This window comes from Antechinus flavipes, chromosome 2 (genome assembly GCF_016432865.1).
Source record: "Antechinus flavipes isolate AdamAnt ecotype Samford, QLD, Australia chromosome 2, AdamAnt_v2, whole genome shotgun sequence".
NCBI classification, from domain to species: domain Eukaryota; kingdom Metazoa; phylum Chordata; class Mammalia; order Dasyuromorphia; family Dasyuridae; genus Antechinus; species Antechinus flavipes.
The window spans coordinates 315512833-315531966 of NC_067399.1; positions in this window are offsets into that span (position 1 = coordinate 315512833).

Consider the following 19134-nt stretch of genomic DNA (forward strand, 5'->3'; position numbering starts at 1 on the left):
TTGGTGGAACGGGAGGGATAGTGCACGCGTCCTGCGAGGCAGCATCTTTCTACTGAAGACTATCTTTCTTGCTAGGCGGACATCTCTATGGTTAAAAAAAAAAAAAGGTGGAGAGCGTAGGGGCGCGCCTTTAGAGTCCGCATGCGCAATACATTTTTATCGCCATTTTGTGAGACGGATGCTAAATTTGAGAGAAACTAAGGAGATATATGCGTCCGACTTCTAGGAGGTGTAAGGAAATATTTGGGTCCTTGGAAGTTTAAGGTGTTGTCGGGAATTTTGAAAATCCTAAGAATTGGGACAAAGATTGATTTGGGAAATATATATGTATATGTGTATATTAAGGACTACGACTTAAAAAATGAAATCATACTAAAGACAAAGATAAAATGTTGCAAGCTCAGTAGAATTTGAGCGGATTGAAACTAGGTGCAGAGCGCCCTGCGTGCCCAGGACAGTGTCCCGCCCAACTAAGCAGTCAGGAAACATTAGTGGCGCTGAAGCTGGGCCAGCCCTCGAGTGCTCTTGGGATGATGAGTTGTACTTTCTTCGTAGGCTACTGGAGTCTTGAGTTCACTCTCCTCCATCAGAAAGTCAGGATTTTAGGCGAAAGAAGTTTTTAGGAGGTTCAGTTCAACAAGCATTAAGGTACCTGGGCTCAGCTCAGGGCGTGGGGCCCTAAAACAAACAAAACAGCCTCCGAAATTGGGTGGGAGGGGGAAGGCAGGGGAACTGGTATGTGGACATTTTAATGTAAAATAGTTTGAACGCCCGATTACCTTGATAGAGGTAACTCCCAGATAAGGAGATTCCTTCTACCCCTGCAAGTAGACACTTTTATAGTAGTGTGCTAGAGGTGCATCCTGAATCCCCCTAGTCTTGGCTTCAAAGCTGGCCTTCTATAAGTTGCCTTTTATTGTATATACACACGCTACATATACTATACATTTACACACATATCCACAGATTCATACATATATACACTAATATGCATACACAGATTTATATACATGCACACACATGTACACTACATACATATACATCCACACAATATAATACTCATACATGCATATGCATATAATATATATATATAAACTATGTAGGTGTACAGATTCATATACAAGTATACATATATAACACATTCATATACACATGTATACACACAACAATATACTCGTTAACATACACGTATATATATATATAATATATACATATAAGCTATGTATGTATAGGTTCATATACAAGTATACATATACACATATATAACAAATTCATACACACATGTATACACACATACAACAATATACTCGTTAATATACGTACATATATAACAGATTCTCTCACACATGTACATCTATATAGCATGATCATACAATGTATTGTACCATGACATATCCACATACATGTATACATATATAATCACATGTGCACACAAATTCATGCACATGTACATATATATACATATATACACACATTAATATACCCACACCTCCATATATACACACACATACATATTCATACACACATATACATATTATATGCATTCATAATATACACATATTCATACACAGACATATATATACACATATACCTAAATTATACAAACATACATATATGAACTCATACACACATTCACATGTATGCTATACATATACACACATCAGATCCATACATGTATATACTCATATACATAATACACCTCCCTACACATGTATAACATATATGCACCCAGATGCACACATCAATATATACATATACCCACATACACATAGACATTCATATGTACACATTTACACATGTATATATACAGATTCACACACACACACACACACACACACACACTGAGAAATCAAGATGAGCTTCCAGCAGGATGGAGTTAAGCTTTGAAGAAAGCCCATTGGATAGAAAGTAGGACCTGAAGTCAGAATTCAAATCTAGCCTAGGATACCTACTAGTTCTGCACATCCTGGACAAGTTACTGAACACAATTTGCCTTAGTTTCTTCATCAGTAAAATTATCTGCTGAAGAAAATGGCAAACCACTCTAGTATCCTAGCCAAGAAAACCCCAACTGGAGTCACAAAGAATCAGGATGGACAACAAAAAGGTGATGAGAAATGCTTTTGAAGCATGTGAAATAATAGGCTGTGCAAAGAACCAGAGGGGTAACTGAAAATAGTAATAGTAATAATAATAATAGCCAACATATACATAATGCTTTGAGACTTGCAAAATGCTTTATAAATATTTTATAAAACAATCTGGGAGATAGGTGCTGTTAAGATTCTCATTTAAGAATGTTATGAGGATGTTGAGACAAGAAGAGATTTAGTGACAAGTAAATGAGTGGTTGGTAGATGAGATCAAATTTGAACTCAGATCTTCCTGACTTAATGTGCATCCCTCTATCTACTTTTCCAGTTTGGCCAGTTTGGCTAGTTTGACTGGAATGCAGAGTTTAAAAGAATATTTGAAGGAGAGTAATGTATAGGAAGCTTGGAAAATTAGGCCAGAGCCAAACAGAGAAATGAGATCAGCTCAAGGGCTTCACTGAGGATAAAATATGACACAGGACAGGCAGGTACTTTGGCAAAGAAGTCCCATTTATTGATCTGAGAGCCAAGGTTTATGTACTCTTCAAGCTAGTGTTGCAATAACATCAGATATCTCTAAGTTACATAGTGTACATTCCATGATTACATTTTAGCTAGACATTAACATTAAACAGTAGCAATAACTATTTATGGTAAAAGTCATAAATTGTCTAGTTTGTGATGCCTTGTTCCTGCTACATGCATTCATTACTCAAGTTATCTTACATTTATATAAAACATGTTTTCCTGATGCCTACATGTTCACATAGGTGTCTTCCAGATTTCTTACATCCTTGTACTAGCAGCATTTCTTTGATCCCACTAAAGTCAGTAATAGGTTAACCTGTCTCATTCTCAACCTTGGTAAAAGAGGGAAGGGTGAGCATTTTAGAACAAGCCCAAGCCTACAGAGTAACTAATACTTGTGAAGTTCTAGGCTGTTACTTACTGCTGGCCCTCTACATCTTCCCCTTCTTTTTTTAACTCAAGGTATCAAAGGTCTGTGGCTACTGACGATATCCCACAAAGCACTAACTTAAGTAAAGTGCCACCACAGACATAATCGCCATCAGGAAAATAAAAAAAGTCCAAAAATGTCCTAGATTATTAAACAGATTAATCTTATTCAAGATATATCTTTTGTTGAACTTTCTTCATTTATCACAACCTTGCTGCTTTCAATATCCATGGTAATATTTTTTAACCAGTCCAAATCTCTTTTACAATGTAGAGTTAACCCATATCCCATTCAGTTTATCCCTTAGCCCAATTATATCTGTTCTTGTTAAAAGGCATAGGTGTTACACAAATATAAGTGTAGTGGTAATCATAGCAGAGTTGAGATCTTCTAATAAATCTAACTCATCTCCTGTAGCCAATAGTACAGATTGTAAAGTATCTAATTTATGTTCAAAATCCAAATTCACTTGCCACTGGGCTTTTAAAGATCTAGACATTTTTAGCTAATTTCTGTGACCACAGTTTGCATAGAGGTTTTACTGTAGATACTGCTTCAGCTGAAGAAACAGTAGAAGCAATAAAAGATACAAGAGATACAATCCCAAATATAATACAACTACTATATCTTTTCCTATATATTGTTCTCTTTTGTAATCCTCAGTGGATATCCCAGAGGATTTTGTCTGCCAGTGCTAGATATCACCCACCCTTTACTTTAGTGGGGTACATTGTATATTTGGGTCATTCTGTGATCATGACTGTAATATTTTCTCCTGCATATGACTCTTGTCCCATTAAAACATTGCATGATAGATAACATGTCCCTGTGTTATGTTATAGATGTCTTCTGTCTGAATTATGTTAACCTGAGTTATATTGCATATTATGAATGCATGATCCTTATATAAAGAGGCTGAGGAAATGGTTATATTGTAATATGTATATTTGTTGCCAGTACCTGCTCCATATTATGTTTGCCCTAATGCTGTGATGGCTTTCCACACAGTAGTGTTCCCCTGGAGGACTGAAATATAGGCTCAAGCCATCCTAAGGTCTTGTCATCATGATGTGGATAGCTCCAGGTTTCTAAATTTAAGGGACCTAGGCTGTGATATGGAGTAGAACAATGCACTCAAAGGGGATAACTTCCCTCCCAACTAGTGGTGGTATTATAACAAGGGTTCATTGTACTCCATTGTCTAACCATATGTACTCATTGTATTGAAAAGGTAAGAAGGTAAGAAGGAAATGTTATAAGCAGATGGATTCTTTTAGCTGTAATGGTGCAATTATAGATTGTTACACAATTGGCCAAATTATATACAGAAAAGCATATAGGGGGTTGGATGTTAAATCCAGTATAGTTAAAGTTCACCATTTTTTTGTCCATGTCTGCCTGGGATCTATTATGTAGATGGTTGTAAAAAAATCTTCCCCTGTAAAGATCCAGTTCTTAACACAGTTACCATGTCAACATATTGATTCCATTCCAGTATGTGAACTCAGGCAAAGTTAGGAACAAATGTCCACAATTCTACATCTGTAGAGTCCTCTTGTGTCACCCATAGCAAGTGTGGATAACAGAATAGACAACACCAATAGTTTATTAGACTATCTTATTTTGAAGTGAAGAAACAAAATGGGAACAAATACAATATTTAAAATGAAGTAAAGTTAAATCAACAAACTTACCAGTATTTCAATGGGAACTATGGGCCTGCTTTTGGCTAATGAGATGGTCAATGTCTGGTTCCATATTTGTCACTGCTAGTCGTAACAAGTGATGCAAGTGTGCATCCATTACTCTTGATCTGGTTGGAGATTTCAAATATTTTATTCTAGAAAAAGTCTGTTCACAGACATAAGTGCTGCCAAAGATGGTTGCCATTTTGAGTGCATGGTTCCTGAGATGAGATATGTCTCAGAGGAGAGAGATGAATAGAAATTATGAAGGCTGCTTGACTTGAATACATCTCTCAGAGAGTCACAATTCTGCAGTTTATCCAGTTCCATTTGGTAAATTGTATCCACATTTTCAATGCCAATAGAAAAGCTGTATGTCCCGTTTATAGAGATGAAGCTCTTAAATCTAAATTGGAACTCCTTTTGCAATTTTTCCAGTGAATCCACACATGTTTTGTTTGGGAATGCAATCAGCAGTTTTTCCGCTAACAGATTTTGAATTGTGGGGAGATGGCAGAAGTTTTCCTCCTTCACTTGTTTGATGAGGAGGCCTAATTTTACTTCAAATGCTTTGACATGTGATTGCACATCACAGATGAACTTCCCCTTTCCTTGAAGTTGCATATTGAAATTGTTGAGTAGCTCTGTTACATCTGTCAGAAAGGCAAGGTGCCATTTCCATTCTGCATCATTGAGCTCTGGTACGTCTTTGTTTTTTGAAAGCAGAAAAGTTGTAATCTGTGGAAGTAAATCATAGAAACATTTCAAAATTCTTCCTTGACTCAGCCAATGGACTTCTGTGTGATATAGAACATCTTCATACTCAACATTTAGCTCAGGCAGAAATTCCTGAAATTGTTTGTGATTTAGTGCATTAGCTCTAATGAAGTTAACACAAGATACCACAATTTTCATAACAGAGTCCCACTTACTACACAGCGCTTATTGGTGGATAAGGCAGTGTATGACTGGCTATTGGGTGAGAATAGTTATGTTTGTTCATCTCTTGGTTAATGCAAGCAATTACTCCTTTCTTAGACCCCACCATGCTAGGATCACCATCAGTTGTCATGCTGGCTAGTTTAGCCCAGTCCAGCTCCAAACCATTGATAGTTTGGCAAACCTTTTCATAGATATCCTCTCCTGTAGTTGTTTCTTTGATGCTTTGCAGTGTAGCAAGCTCTTCTATGACTTCAAAATATGATTATTTTAGTCTCACAAATAAAAATTAGAAGTTGTGCAGAATCACGAACATCATTGCTTTCGTCAAGTGCCAAGGAAAAATATGAAATTTTTTTAATGGAGTTTTGCAAATGCTGATGCAGATTGTCTCCCATTTCTTCAATCCTCTGTGTAATTGTAGGTCTTGAAAGACTCACTGTACTAAATGAATCGACCTTCTCCGGACACATCTCTTTGGCAACAGAAAGAAGGCATTTTTTAACAAATTCTCCCTCCACGAATGGTCTGTCAGTGTGTGCTATTAGCTTGGCAACTTGAAAACTTGCTCGTAGTGATGAAATATTTAGCTGCTTCTGCTTCACAAAAATATTTTGCTGAGTTGTTAATGTATTTTTCAGTTTTAATATTTTCTCTTTTCTCATTTCTCCAACCAAACAATCATATTTATCTTTATATTGAGTTTCATAGTGTCGACACAAATTATATTCTTTGAACACAGACACTATATTCTGGCATATCAGACATACAGCTCTTTCCTTGTACTGCCTGAAAAAGTAATCATAAGTCCACTGTTCTTTGAATATTCTACACTCTGAGTCAGTTTTTCTTTTTATTCCTCCAAGCTGCCTCTGCGCTGTGATGCCTCCGTTTCCTGTACTCTCTCTCCTGCTTTTTGTACTCTCGCTTCCGACCTTCATTGCTGCCGTGACATGCACAGCATGCACTGTTCATCCTCCGCGCCTGTCTGTTGTGGTGGCTGCTGTTACTGTACAAAGCTGCAGGCCGTCAGTTCTCCATCTTCTGCATCTCTCTCCCTTCCCCACACCACTCACTCCAGCCTGGGAACTTACCTCACCTTGGTATTGCCTCACACTCTGTCTCCGCCACTTCAACCCAGTGCCGGAAGTGTGCGTTGCTAACATGAATTTAGGTTGAACGTCACTTCTGGTCTGATTTTGCCATAACCTGGCCAGCCGCATAAATGTCCTCAGTAGGCCGCATCTGGCCCGTATGCCGTAGTTTAAGGACCCCTGACATAGATATTCTGTTTCGGGATCCAAATTGCTTGTCTTCACCTACATTTGGAAATACATAAGTGTAACTTTGACTTTATGTTAATAATTCATGTAGCTTATGCCATTGACCTATTTTCAGATCTTTCTAGAGGACAGGACCTAATGGATCCTTGCACAAGCAAGATGTTTTCTGCTCCTAGAAAAACCTTTCAGCAGAGGATAAACCATGATCATTAAGAGTTTAAAAATTAAGGGTTTATATAGCATTCAGGGCCTATTCCTATATCCCCCATCTTTTTGTTTTTGTAAATATCTTTATATTGCCTATATTTGAGGATTATATGGTACACCAAACACATGAATAATATTATATTGTAAGCAAAACTGTTTGAACTTGTTAGATGTGTGAGAAGGATCATTATCTATTTTGAACATCTGGGAAGCACCTATAATAGCAAATACAGAAAGTATATGTTCTATGACATGAGTTGTAGACTCACTAGTTTGAAGTGAATTGAAAAAGGAAAATGTGTCTACAAGGACATGTATGAAAGATAACTTCTCAAAGGAGAATAATGAGTTACATCATAATGAGTTACATCTATTTGCTAAATTTCTTTAGGATTCATCAGCATGTTGTGAGATGGTGGGCAGTGGAAGACATGATGTGCAAGATTTCACTATATGCCTGGTTCCCTCGAGATACGAAATTGCTTATGTAAAGACTCCGCTGATTGATGGTGTATCTAATGTGATTGTTGTGCTTGTTGTACTGTTAAGATGCTAAGATCAACTAAGTTGTTGATCTATAATGTCATTACCTTCACTTATAGGTCCTAGTAATTTTGTGTGAGAAGTATAGGGGATGATTCCTGTGATATATGACTACTGTAATCTTATTACAAATGACAGTAGTTTCTATATGATGCACAGCAAATACTAAGTATTTGCTATTGGAAACCATATTAAAGGGAACATCATTTTCTTCTAATGCAATAATCATTGCATACAATTCATTCTTTTAAGTAAAGGTATATGGTATTGTGAATATACTTTTTTCTGATATGGCTAATGTTTTTGGGCAATTGAGAGCTATCTGCCCCTATGTCTATTAAACCCTTAAACCTTTTCCCCTCAATGAGCAGCTCTCCCAGTTTTAGTGGCATTAGTGAATATAGTTGTGGCTCCTTACATAGATTGTTTCTAAACTATTTTTGGAAATATCCATTGCTGTCTTTGTATAAATTATAGTACAGGATAAGCATGTATGTTGTCTATCTTTCTAGCATAGGTATCTATAAATATCTGCCAATCAGAATCCTGTTGTAGTAAATGATCAATTTGTTGTTGAGTATATGGCTGATGAATCATGTAGAGATCATATCCATGAATCTATTTTGCCCCAGATCTTTCTGTAGTAATTGTACCACTTGAGAGGGATAAGGAGTAACTGACCTTGATGATTGGGTGGGTAAATAGAGCCATTCATATATCTGAGCCTGATAATTAGGATATCAGTGAGTTATCTTTCAGTAGCTAATATGTTTAGTTCTACAAATTTTGAAACAACCCTAGACAATGTACCCTCTTGGAGTTTTCTTTCCACAAGCTGTAATGACTCCAAGGCTGATTGTGTCAATTCTTGGGGGAATCTAATTCTGGTGCTCCTTGCAACATAACATATCATGGTTGCAATTCACTATTAGTAAGTTTCAAGTATGGCCTAATTCAATTTATATCCCCCAATAGTTTTTGGAAATTATTCAGCATTTTTAGGATAACCTTATATATCCTGTATTATGTGTGTGTGTGTGTGTGTGTGTGTGTGTGTGTGTGTGTGTATAATACTTATTTAACTATATTTTATAAGGTTTAATATTCTGATCTTTCACTATATGATCCAAATACTTGTATGTAGGTTTTCATTGTATTTGGTCTGGGGCTATCCTAAAACCATACCTTTTGAATTATTGTATTACCTTTTCCAGAATAATTGATAATTCTTGTTTTATAGGCTAGGCACATAGCCTATGTCATCCATATAATGGATGATGTAAACTTTTAGACAATAGAGTTGTCTAATAGAGTTAAGGATTTTGTCCACATATTGTTGGCACATTGTAGAACAATTTTTCATCTCTTGAGAAAGGACCGAGGATGTATTCTGATGGAAATGGATCTCTTCGATAAAGAGAGCTTTAATTGATCAAAGATGGACAGAAGCAGCTACACCCAAAGAAAGAACACTGGGAAATGAATATAAACTGCTTGCATTTTTGTTTTTCTTCCCGGGTTATTTATACCTTCTGAATTTAATTCTCCCTGTGCAACAAGAAAACTGTTTGGTTCTGCACACATATATTGTATCTAGGATATACTGTAACCTATTCAACATGTAAAGGACTGCTTGCCATCTGGGGGAGGGAGTGGAGGGAAGGGGAAAAAATCGGAACAGAAGTGAATGCAAGGGATAATGCTGTAAAAAATTACCCTGGCATGGGTTCTATCAGTAAAAAGTTATTAAAAAAAAAAAAAAGAGAAAGGACCTTCCATTGATAATTGTCTTTGTGAGGTCTTAAGATTAATGCTAGGCAATGAGAAAGTGAAATATTTACAATCCTGTTTTTGTGAAGATATGGTATAAAAACAATCCTATAAATCAATATCCTAAAGTGGTTAATGTGTTGGAATCATAGTGGGAGAAAACAATTCCAGTTGTAAAGCTCCCATGCTTTTCATTTTTTTCAGTTAATTTTCCAAGGTCAGTTAACATTCTCTATTTTCCAGATTTCTTTGCAAAAATGGGGGAATTCCAAGAACTTGTGCTTGGCTTAATATGTCCTTTCTCCAATTGCTCTTGCGCTATCTTTTCCAAATTTCCAGTTTCTCATCGTTGAGCAGCCACAGTTCCACCCATATTGAAGGACCCTTTTTCCATTAAATAAGGGGAAATCTCCACCTTCTCAACAGTGGCCATCATTAAAAATCCCTTGTCCCTCTCTCTGTCCCCAGGTCCTGTAAGATATCTTGACCCTTCCTTCCCTGCACCCCCTCCCCCAGATGGCAGGTTGACCACTACATGTTAAATATGTTAAAATATAAATTAAATACAATATCAGTATTAGCACTAATTACAATTAGTACTAAATACAAAATTAGTATTAGATATACAATATCCAAACAGTTATTTTGCTGTACAAAAGAATTGAACTTTGAAATAGTGTACAATTAGCCTGTGAAGGAAATAAAAAATGCAGGCGGACAAAAATAGAGGGATTGGGAATTCTATGTAGTGGTTCATAGTTATCTCCAGAGTTCTTTCGCTGGGTGTAGCTGGTTCAGTTTATTACTGCTCTATTGGAACTGATTTGATTCATCTCATTGCTGAAAATGGCCACATCCATCAGAATTGATCATCATATAGTATTGTTGTTGAAGTATATTATGATCTCCTGGTCCTGCTCATTTCACTTAGCATCATTTCATGTAAGTCTCTCCAGGCCTTTCTGAAATCATCCTGTTGGTCATTTCTTACAGAACAATAATATTCCATAATATTCATATACCACAATTTATTCCACAGCTATAAATCATAACATTTGAAGGAATTGCAAATCATCCTTTGCTAACACAGATGTTGCTTATGAATTGGGAATGAAATATATGGGAGGAAAGAGGGGAGAGGTCAGAGAATGCAACTGCCTCTCATTCTCCTTGTATCGTTATCATCCTCTCATATGAAAGGGGATTTGTTCTGCGGGTCAGAATTAGATCTCCAGTAGACACTAGCAGGTGGCTCCCATAACACCCAGCAGCCTCTAGCACATTGCTCCCGTAACAGATTCCCACAAGGTCACTGGGAGTTACGGGATGACATGTGACCTAAAAACTCCCTCCACCTGTTCACTTTGCTATCTTAACCATTGGGGGGAGGGAAGGACACTACACATCCACTCACATCTTAGATGATTGTATTATCCATGTCTAATACCTATGATGATGGCTAATGTTTTTGGGCAATTGAGAGCTTATCTGCCCCTATGTCTATTAATCCCTTAAACCTTTTCCCCTCAATGAGTATTTCAAGAATAGGTCATTGTTATGTCCTGAATCCACCAGTGATGTGGGTCTAGTTGTAGTGAATTGAGGTGTGAGAATCCCCTCTGGTCAGCCCAGGTCCAATATGAAAGAATTCACAAACCCAAAAAATCTGATTAGCAAAAGAGATTTTTATTGGCACTGAGAAGCCAGCTTTGCTAGGAAGACAGACTCCTCAGTGGCAAGGTCTTGTCAGAGAAATTGCAAAATGTTATCACTGAGAAGAGAATGTTTTCACAGTGGGCAAAAATCCTGGTAGGCAGCTGTAACAAGAAGAGAGGTCCCTTTGCAAAGCATAATCCTGCTTAGGACTTCTGCAGAGATCTGGAGTTCAAAATTGTCTTTTATTGGTGGTCTGAGGGTTGGTCCAGTTGAAAAGAGAATCAATGCCCTCGGGCCTAGATACTTATCTTGGAGTTTCAAGCCACTCGATAGGAATAACAGGCCCAGATCATCAACTGAATAAAATCATTTTGAAGGTTTTTTTCCCCACAGCCTGGAATGTCCTGAAGAGGATCAGGCTACCCCAAAAGATCAATGGAGGGTGATTTGACCAAGATCTCCAGTTGAATAAAGCCACTTGTCTGGGAAGATATGCTTTCCTAGATTTTTCGGTTTCTGAGACCCTGAATCTCCCTTCTTTTACAGATTAAAGGGGAAACAGTTTTAGAGTTCACCCCCATCACCAGGACTGCTTTTATAGATGAATTGTGCCTGTTCCTTTTGGAATAATGCTTGGGATGAGAACCGATTTTCCAATCATGTAACCCATTTTAATTATTACATTGGCCTCTTATAATATATATATATAGGACAACCATTATACCCCTTTATGATCTGAGGGAATGACACTAATTTGTGTCATAATGCCAAAAAGTCCGTGAAGCTTTCCGTGGGCTTCTGTAATATTTTTGTGAATGACATCTGCCTTCCCTGGTATCTGAACCCATGCCTTCCTAGCTGCTTTGACAGTTTGTTGATAAGCCTGAATATTATATCCCAATTAATGATTTAAAGGAGTGTAAGCTCCTATTCCCATTAATTGATCAAATGTAATGTTAATACCCATGTGTCTATTCTATCTTTTGATACTCCTTATAAAATGCAGCTTTCCACATATAATCATCATCCAAAGCTGTTTTTGCTACTTGTAGCCAATCGAGAGGACACAGGACTAAATTTACTATAGTATTTATTAAAGCCTTTACATATGGACTGTTGGCCCCACACTGGTATGTTCCCATCTTTAACTTTTTTAGCATTTTAAATTCCAACAGGCCAATGCTCTCTATGGGAACTTCCAATACTTGGCACAACATTTGCATATCTAAAGGAACCTCTTAATCTTTTCCCTCAGCTACATAGAAAGCTCTTTGCAAAAAGAAAAAAGAAAAAAAAAGCTCTTTGCACTGCTGTTAACAGTTGTCCTCCATTGCTACTGAATAATGTTGTCTTCTTTGTTTTTTCTATATCATCATAAGGGTGATGATACAAAGAAGGTGGTGGTGCTGTGAGCAGCATTTTCTTCAATCCCCATGTCTCTTACACTTTTTCAGCCTCCTCTTTCCCCAAGTCTATTTCCTCCTCCTTCCTTTTGCTCTCCACATTCTTTGTGATGCATGGTTGTAGCTATCTTTGCTTTCAATGTTTTTGTAGCTAAGAACTTTTTTGAGGGGGGCGTTGTAAGTAAATTTTAACCTGTTCCAAATAGATAATGCTGTTACCAGAAAGGCTTTTGGACCTTCAACTAGCAATCTTTCACTCATCTGCTTTTTTATTATCTCCCATTTGTTTAAGTCGAAAGGAAAACCAAGGTGGAACAAGGACAACATTTCTCTACATATTGCATGAATTACTTTTAATTGTTCAATAGTAATAAGTAACCCTCTATCTTTTACTTTTTTTTTTTTTAGCACTTTTAGATATACCCGATTTCTCCTGATTGAGACTGTTCCATTTTGTTGAACTAGACAAAATAAAACTAAAATTAGCCCAAAATTTTAAATGAAATTATAGCTCCTCTTCTATCTTCAATACCCATTGCACCTGTTGATTTTTTGCTTTCCTGCTGCTTCCCCTTACCTTTGTTGTTCTGGAATCTCCATCAGGGTACTTTGTCTTTGCTGATTCTGTTTGGCTTAGTCCCTTTTCCGGTGCCATTTGTGAGCAGCTCAAGAGCCTTGCCAAGAAGAAAGTATGACGTGGGAGTTGCAGGTACTTTAGCAAGAAAGTCCATTTATTGGTCTGAGAGCCAGGGTTTATATATTCTTCAAGCTAATGTTGCAATAACACCAGATATCTTTTAGTGTACATCCATGGTTACATTCCATGTAGACATTAACATTAAACAATAATTAGCAGCAAACAATCCATTTATAGTAACATAGTCATAAATTGTCTAGTTTGTGATGTCTTGCTCCTGTTACATGCATTCATCACCAAGGTTATCTTAAATTCATATCAAACATGTTTTCTTAATGCCTACATGTTCACATAGTGACTTCCAGATTATTTACATCCTTGTGCTAGCAGTGAAGAGGGGACCCCAAAACTCTGAAAATCCTTGAAGGAGAAAATCTCTTTCAATTCTGCCTCAATAACAGACCCTGCCCCAAGTCCTTTTTCCCTTAAATGAATTTGTTTTAATTGCTTGTAGAAGGAATGAAGCAGGTTGTGGTCCCTTTAGGAAACTGTATTTCCTATTAATTTGTGATTCCTTTCAGATTCTCAATCCCTCCTGGCTGAGGCATATCCTCTCCAGCTTTCCTGGATGCCAGGACCTTTGATTCACAAATCCTGGTCAAAAGCACCCCTTTGAATTCCAATAGGAGATTTGGGCTTGTCCCAGCCCCCACTGGATCTGAGCCAAGTTGGGCTCTCCCAGCCCCCACTGCTTGTGATCTGCTCTGGTTGTCCCAGCCCCCATTCTGACTTGCTTGGGCTGCCCAGCTCTGATTTCCCAACCCCACCAAGACAAGCAATACTTCCATCAACTAAGGTCTTTGCAGATGGATCTCAGTGGCTTACTCAACTGCCAGGACTTTCTGTCCACTGAGAACTGCATTCTCAGTACAAACTCCATTTTCTGCCTATTGGAATAATATTCTTTTCCAGTGTTATCCTCTCCTTATCCTCATCTATTTCCCTAACCAGACTTTATGTCTCTGTCAGAATTTCTAACCTTACTTCCATTCCCCATAATAAACCTCTTTTATCAACGTAGGTTTTTGGGTCTGTAAATTCCTTTACAGAGAACCTCCGTGCTGCCAGAAGGAAGTCCCCAAAACTCCCTACCCTTGCGCCGAATCCTAAGGGTTTGCAGGGGAGCCAAACTTCTCCATTTGGTTCCCTGAACCCCAAACCTGCCACTAGACCTTATTTAACTCCCTGACTACCAGAAACCCTAATTTCATTTTGGTTCCCTAAATCTAAACCTCATCAGCAGTACTTCTTTGATCCCACTAAAGTCAGTAAGGTCAATGTATCCTATTCTCAACCTTGGTTACAGAGAGAGTGGTGAGGATCCTTGAACAAGCCCAAGCTTACAGAGTAATTAACCCTTGTGAAGTTCTAGATGTTACTTAATGCTGACACTCTACAGAGGAATGTGTAATTTGAACTAAAGGCAAGAGAGAGCCATTGTAGGTCCTCAAACTACGGCTGTGGGCCAGATGCAGCAGCTAAGGACGTTTATTCCCCTCACCCAGGGCTATGAAGTTTCTTTATTTAAAGGCCCACAAAACAAAGTTTTTGTTTTTACTGTAGTCTGGCCCTCCAACAGTCTGAGGGACAGTGAACTGTCCCCTTATTTAAAAAGTTTGAGGACCCCTGCGAGAGTTTTTTAGAAGAGATGAGTGTCATAATCAGGCCTGTACTTTAGGATTATTGATTTGGTAGCTGAATAAGAATGAATTACATGCTGTCTTCTTTGTTTTTTCTATATCATCATAAGGGTGATGATAAGAGGGAGAATGAATACAAGACAAACCAATTTGGAAGAAAGTTTTTGCACTAGTCCACATTAGAGTTGTTCAGAGTCTAAATTAGGGTGTTGCCCAGGAAACAGAAGATATAATGCTAGATCGTGCTTTCCCCTAGTTTAAAGACTACAAAATAGGACCAGAACTAAAGAAAAACAGAAATATGGAGAATATAGAAAATCTGAAATCTGGTAGATTTCTACTTAGTTGAATAGTGGAGATTGAGGGTGAGAGCTGGAGCAGGGAATGATTCCTGATAGAGGGAAAATTCAGGAATGGGGAAATGAGATTAAAATAGATTGAAATAAAATGGACTCTGTATCCCTTTGTGGAGGGTGAACCTGGGTTAGAAAAACCCTGAAGCTTAACTCCTCCAGGCCTCAGGAAAACTCCTAAAATGATCCCCACCTGAATCTCAGTCTCTCCCTACCCTCCCACTTGGCATGGAGGAAACTCCCCAAATAATCTCCACATTCAGGTCATTTGGAGATCTTGGCCTGGGAAATAATCACCACCCATTATTGACCTGGAAATTAGTCCCTCAAGTCATCTGGAGATTGTTCCCTAGCCCCAGGTCATAGAAAGGTAAATAAAATTGAACGCTGTGTCCCAAATCTTTACTAACATCCTAATAAGGAACTAGCCCACAAAGAGCTGCTCAGTGAAAATAAACCCATTTTTGCCAAAACCTCACTTGGAGATTGGAACTGTGAATTTTCACAAAACTCCCCAAACACTGTTAGGCTATCTCACCCCTCAATAAAATGAACCCAGCATGAAGAATGGATTTTTTGTATCTGCCTACTGGAATAATATTCTTTTCCAGTGTTATCCTCTCCTTTGAGTATCAGAATAGAAATGTTAGAAATGTCAAGAAGTGTTAAAAGTTTGTTATAATGTCCTGAATTTTGATTACATTGAGGAGAAAGCAGTTACTTTTATACTCTTCAAGACTCTGAAGAAAATAAATTCCTTTATCCTGATAATGAGGTGATAGTGATAGTGGAGATGTGAGAATTGAGGTGGGGAATCCTCTCTGGTCAGCTCACATCCAATGCAAAAGAATTCACAAATCTGAAAAGTTTGAATGGCAGAAAAGGGAAGTTTATTGTTCACTAAGAAGGAGGTTCTCTTAGCAGGCAAAATTCCTAATGAGGAATTTTGGCAAAGGTGTGTTAACAGCCCCCAATTATATGGACAAAGTGTTGGCCTGGGGCTGGGACTGTCTGGGCTAATCAATAAAGCACCACCAGACCGAGATCTCCAATTGAATAAAACGCTTAAATGGGAATCCAAAGGCTTTTCCCAGAGTCTGGGAACCCCCTGAAAGGGATCCAGGCCACTCCCAAAAGATCTCAGTCTCTATGGAGGGTAATTTGACCAAGATCTCCAACTGAATGAAGCCACTTAACTTGAGAAGGGCTTGTCTGGGAAGGTATACTTTTCCCAGGGTTTGGGAGTATCTGCCTCCCCCCATCCCCAGATTACATTATCCACTCCCCCAAAATCTCAGTTTCATCACTGAGACTGCTCTAGGGCGATCCTAATTTATAGCAAATATTTATTAAATGCCTACTATGTCCCAAAATGACTAGGTTCAGAGAGGGAAATGACAAAACCCTAGCTACCAGAAACCTAGCTATTGGAAGAGGTAGTGAAGCGGGAGGGAACTGTTTCCTTTACTAAAGTTATGGTCCCTTTAAGAAACTATTTCCTTTTGATCTATGATCCTTTTCAGAGTCCCAGCCCCTCCTGGGGAAGGCATATTCCCCCCAAATAAGTTATCTTTCTGGGATATCAGAGCCTTTGATTCAATTAGAAATCCTGGTCAAAAAGCACCCCTTTGAAGTGCTGTTAATTCAAATAGGAAGCCCCTACCAAGAATTCTGGTCTGATCACCTCTGGCTGTCCTAGCCCCCATCAAGATACCCAATATAACAGCTTCCCTCAACTAAAGTCTTTGCAGATGACTCTAGATAGCTTGCTCAGCTGCCAGAATCCTTCTGCCCACTGAGAAAGCATTCTCAGTGCCAAAACTCCATTTCCTACTAGAAAATGATTTCTATCCAACAATAAACTTTCATTTTGCAACTAATAATTCAGGAATGAGTGAACACTTTCATTCCTAAACTTGCAGCTGATTTTTTAAAATAGCTTTTAATTTACAAGATATATGCATGTGTAATTTTTCAGCATTGACACTTGCAAAACTTTTTGTTCCAATTTTTCCCCTCCTTTCCTCCACCCCTTCCCCCAGATGATAGGTAGATCAATACATGTTAAATATGTTAAAAGTATATGTTAAATGCAACATATGTATACATATCTAGTTACTTTGCTGCACAAGAAGAATTGGCCTTTGAAATAATGTACAATTAACCTGTGAAGGAAATAAAAAATGCAGGCAGACAAAAACAGAGGGATTAGAAATACTATGTAGTGGTTCACACTCTTTCCCAGAGTTCTTTCGCTGGGTGTAGCTGGTTTTCTTCATTGTTGAACAAATGGAACTGATTTGGTTCATCTCATTGCTGAAGATGGCCACATCCTTCAGAATTGATCATCATATAGTATTGTTGTTGAAGTATATAATGATCTCCTGATCCTGCTCATTTCACTCAGCATCAGTTCTTGTAAGTCTCTCCAGGCCTTTCTGAAATCATCCTGCTGGTCATTTCTTACAGAACAATAATATTCCATAATGTTCATAAACCATAATTTATTCAGCCATTCTCCAATTGATGAGCATCCACTCAGTTTCCAGTTTCTGGCCACTACAAAGAGGGCCTGCAGCCAATTTAAAGGGGATATTTAACAACTCTCATTGCCACTAACCTCTTGACCACCATGAATTAAAAGCATTCAAACTGCATCAGTAGGGAATATAGGGATATTATGTACACAAATAAGTATCATTCAAATTAGACTGTGAAGAGAGCAAAGAAATAGTCTAGACAAAGTGTTCTAGTAACATTGGAGGAAGAAGAAAGTACTTTAATTTAGGGAATCAGAATAATATTTCAAAGAGGAAGTGATATTTGAGTTAAGCTTCAAAACAAAAAGATTATAAAAAATAAAGATGAGAAAAGACCTATCTACTTGTAAATGGCCATGGAAGAGTGAATACATATTGAGATTGTGCAATTCCAGTTTGGCTGGAACACATTGTATGAAAATCATTAATGTGAATTGATTGGAAAGATTGATTGGAAATAGTTAGTCTAAGGCCTTAAAATCAAAGTTAGAAAGTTGGAAGGTGGTGTTTCCGTGGGGGCAATAAGGAATCACTGTAGGTTTTTAAGTCTAAAACTGCTTTAGGAAGTTTTTCTTTTTAGCTAGTAAATGATAGATTAAAGAGGAAATATACTATAGTTAGAAATACCAATTAGGAGGCTATTACAATAGCCTAGCCAAATGATGATGGGGATCTGAACTGGATTGGTAGTACTGTATATAGAGAAAAAGAGATAATTATTGGAAAACATATTATGGAGGTAAAATTGACAAAACTTAGTAACTGATTGGGTATGAAGGATGAAGGTGAGCAAAGTCTATGGTGATTCTAAGTTTTTCTATTTCTGTGCCTGGGCAGATGGTGTTGCCATGTAGAGAAATAGGGAATTTGGGAGGAGAGACAAGTTTAGTAGTGGGATGAGGTAAGTTCAGTTTTGGACATACTAAGTTTGAGATGCCAGAGAGACATTTAGTTCTTTCAACTTTCAGGAAGAGAGAAAAGTCAGACATAGTCATCTGTGCATTTTAGATTTTTGGAGAGTAGATCTCTATAAGAGCAGAGAAAGGATAAATGTTAAATTTTTGTAAAGGAAATATGCTCAGGAGAGATGGAAAACTCTCGAAAGTTAAACTCTAGAGAAACAAATGTATTTTCAATGAGTAGGAAAATGGGGAGTTGTCAAAAAATCCTAGGCAGATGCAGATGCACAGGGAAGTCATTGATCAACTCAAGAGTTTTAAAAGTTTTGTACTAAAGATATAAGCAAGGGCAGTTAACAGGATAGAATGTTAAAGCTGAGCATGATGAGAAAGGCTAAGTACAAACCAAAAGATAAAAAAAGGTAAAAACTACATTAGTAAAAAGTGGAGGTGGATAGAATAATAACA